The sequence below is a fragment of the Fukomys damarensis genome, unplaced genomic scaffold (assembly GCF_012274545.1).
Source record: "Fukomys damarensis isolate Sample0158 unplaced genomic scaffold, DMR_v1.0_HiC HiC_scaffold_27, whole genome shotgun sequence".
Lineage (NCBI taxonomy): Eukaryota > Metazoa > Chordata > Mammalia > Rodentia > Bathyergidae > Fukomys > Fukomys damarensis.
This window is the reverse complement of record NW_022900939.1, coordinates 8,365,216-8,368,882: the sequence shown is the minus strand read 5'-3', so window position 1 is coordinate 8,368,882 and position 3,667 is coordinate 8,365,216. Positions and strand designations below refer to the sequence as shown.

The following is a 3,667-nucleotide window of genomic DNA, read 5'->3' as shown; positions in this document are numbered from 1 at the left end:
TGGGGTGGCGCCCGCCTCGGCCGCCTCGCCCGCTCAGTGGCTGCGCCGAGCACAAAGCGCTGTCTCCGAGCAGAAAGCCTCTTCTCGGTCGAAGCAGACCCACCAAAGAGGAGAATCTGCGCGTGACGTCAGTAGCTGAGGACTGACGCAGGCTGGCGAAGGAGACTCAAGGCGGCTGCTCCGCGCTGGCTTCATGAGTCTATTTTCTCCAGCCCCCTCGTAGTGAATTACTAGAACGAAAAACACACACACAGACACACACATGCAGCTTTCAAAATATACATTTCCAAGGGCGGTGTGTTGCAAACACCACGCGATTTGGCAAAGCGTGGGTGGGAAACGTAGGGAAGGGCACGGATGATTTTCCACCTTCCTCTGGGAATCTCCATCGTGGTTAACATTAGGCTCTGGAGCTCTCCTGGGAAGCTCCTCGGGGGAAGGGGCTAAGCAACCCCCTTTCCCCAGCTTTTAGGAATCTGGTCAATGGAGACGTGCAGCTCTAAGAATACAACCGCTCCAACGCCTTCGGCTCTGCTGGGGGAGGCTGCGAGCTTGCAACAGGCAGACAGGCGGGAGTTAACGGGAGGGAGGGAGAATGTAAGAAATACTTGGATATTTTTCTTTGAAAAACACTCTGCAGTAATGCAAGTGAGTCTGGAGGTGCAGGAAAAAGTGGGGAGGGGGCATTTCATGCACACTGAGTGTTTTGGACGCAGCGTTCCAGCGAAATGCCTTTGTGTGTGGAGGTTTTTTCAGTACTTGCTAAAAATAGCACCAGGGTTTGATCGTGTTCCAGAAATAGACCGAGGGCTGTACTGGGATAAAAAGCCAGCGCGGGTGGAAGAAAACCTGGACATCACCGCATTCCCCGCCCCCCCAACTATGTCTGGAAATTAATTGTTGGATTTTTCCTTCCTCTCTCCTCTCTTCATCCACTTTCTGTTCCCTCCCCCTATGTTTCTCTTTCTCTTAAGGAGTTCCCGTCTAGGTAAGTAACATTGTGTCATGTGCATGCCGCAGACTGTAGGTATGAGCTGATGCTTACTTTATGCATGCTCTGGGGTTCCCCCCGCCTTTGGCTGCCTTTTTACCCCTTCCTAAAGAGGAGAAGGAGACTAAGTAGGGGATGAGGGTGTAGCTATATATACATATGAATTTGGGGCTGCATGCAAAGGAACGGAGAGAGGGAATTCTTGCAGAGCCGGGAATCACCCGGACAAATCTCTGAATCAATAGCAGCTGCAACTCTCTCCGTCTTTACGGGTTGGCGCTGTTGAGCTCAGTTCTCCCTACTGCCCCTCCCCTCATCTTCTCTGTTTTAAAGGGTGGCCAGACACGACTTAATGGGCCATCTCTCTGCAAAATTAATGGAGACAGTGCACTATAGATCAAAATTGCATGGGGCCGGGTGGTAAAAAGAGCGGAAAATCCCTATTCCTTTCACAAACCGCCTGGCTTGCTCGCTTTGGGAATCCGAGGACCAAGCCCCTGGTCCGGGCTGGCCCAGGAGTCGGTAGCTGTCCACGCAAGATAGGTGCTGAAAATTCCTTGGCCCTCTGCGAGTTCAGTTCTCAGCGCCAGGGGGCGGGGTGGCGCCAGCAGCGGTTAGCCCCGCCCTGCATGCGGAAGAGGGATCCGGAGAGGAGGGAGTTAAGGATGTTCAAAGGGGATAGTCGTGACTTCGGTGAGAGCTTTGGGGAAAGGAGGGGTGAGTGGGAAGGAAAGAGAAAAAAAATTTAAAGGAGAGGGAACGAAGTGTTAGATTCGAGGATGAGCCAAGGCCCAGCGCTCCAGGAACGGAAGGCCAGCGGCTCACCGTCTCTCCCTGCAGTCTGGGCACTGTCTGGGTCTCCATTCTCAGGCTCCTACACCTTCCCGCCAGTGGGTTTGAAAGATTTCTCCCTGGTGATGGTGACTCTCAAACGAAGAGGCTATAGGTTGCATTTTTCGGACCCTCACCCCTCCCACTTCATGTCTGTCCCCATTCTGCAATTCCTGGGAGGTGGAGAGACGCGTTTTACAGATTTTTTTTCCTTATTATTCCCACTTCCTTGCGTCCTAGTCACAGAAGCCCCAGATGACTTGGTAGAATGCGTGAATGTGAATTAGAAGCCCAAGCACAGGAGTGGCCGGCGCCATACGCAGAGAATCAGGCTTGGGAACATCGCCTGGGCGCCTGAAAGCCACAGGGCTGCAAACCAGCTCCAAGGAATACTGGGGCGGGGGTTCCCAGGCTGACACACCTTACTGGGCAGGGGGACCCCCAACCGTCTGAGGGTCGTGGGCCTGGCCCAGAGTGACACTCACGGCAGCCAGCTCCAGACACTTGGCTGAACCTGTAGCCAGACAGGTGAGGAGGGAGGAAGGTTATCAGAGGCGAGAGGGCGGCGAGTGTCACGCGCACACCTTCTTACCGACTGACTCTGCCCAGAGGGAGAATGGCAGTGCAGCCTCGAACCGGCCCACAAGGGTGGGCTGTAGCCAGTGGGGAGATGAAGCACTCTTGCTGATCTGCAGTGAGCTTGTGTGCCTGTAGGGACATTTTGTATACAATGTTAAAGAAAAGAAAAGGAAAAACAAGAAGGTAAGTATCTGTGAGGCAAAGCCTTCAGGAGGCAGAGAAGGGCAGGCGAGGAAGTCTCCATTGTCTACCTGGCTACGGCCCCAGGCTTAAGCGACCTGACCTCTAGGCTGGGTCGAAGCCCTAGGGGGTAAAAGAGGGCGAGCGAAGTATTTTTGGGTCCGAAGCAGTTCCTCTCGGAAAGGTTCCCCTATCAAGGCTGAGCATTCAAGTCGTAACAGTAACGCGGGCCGTTGCTGATGTTGTGCAGAAGAACACAAACAAAACTGCAACCTACACTTTGTCTCCACAACTCAGCCTCTCGGCCTCCTCCTCATTCAAGGGGACCGACTCTTCCCTTTCCCGAGCCTCGCCCCTCTCAGTCCCGCAGGTGGCGGGCTTGTGTTTACAAATGCTGCCACATTTGCAAAGGAAAGAGCGGGGAGTGGGGGGCGCGCCCGGGTGGGGAGGGGGAGTGCGACGATGCACGTGGGACACGTGGAGCCCTGGCGGGGGCTTCCACAAGTCTGGAAGAGGACACAGGGACCCCTCCTTGTCCTCATTTCCCCGACCGCCCTCTGCCCTCCCCTCCCGTTCGTTTGACACAAGGTACAAGTTTACTCCCCTCCCCCGAACTGGATCCTATTAAATAATTCAAGGGTAGCGATGTGATTTGGGTTGGAACCAGCACGGATTCCCAAGTCGTGACTGCAAAAAGTGAGTAATGCGCGCTGGCTGCGTCATGGCCCTAGTCACAGTTCATTCCGAACTGAGAAGGAATCGTGACTTCGCCTGGAGACGTCCCCTCCACGGGAGACCGGGGTGGACGGGGTGGGGGGAAGACCTGTCCAATGAGAACCTCTGCCAGGGGGGCACCTGAACCGCTGCTCGCCGTCTCGAGGTCCCTCGCTGCCCCGCGCGCCTCTCCCCCCTCCCGGCGCGCTCGATCGCTCCCTCTCCCGAAGCCCGACGAGTCCTCAACAAGTTGGCGGGAGGCAGGAGCGCAGGGGTTAAGCTCGGGAAGGCGCAATTACCAAGATCGTGACCCTCCCACACAGTCCAGTAACTTATATACTTACCTGGAAGGGCCCGCTCGCAGCTGGGCAG

At 55.5% G+C, this 3,667-nt stretch overlaps 1 long non-coding RNA gene across 1 annotated transcript in view; it reads left to right on the top strand.

Annotated features, from left to right (window-relative positions):
• LOC104854149 overlaps positions 1–3,667 on the top strand; it is an 86,315-nt gene that overhangs the window by 17,712 nt on the left and 64,936 nt on the right. The window contains exon 2 of the long non-coding RNA XR_004514488.1: positions 975–988. This is a non-coding gene — a long non-coding RNA (uncharacterized LOC104854149). The remainder of the gene's footprint in view (positions 1–974; positions 989–3,667) is intronic.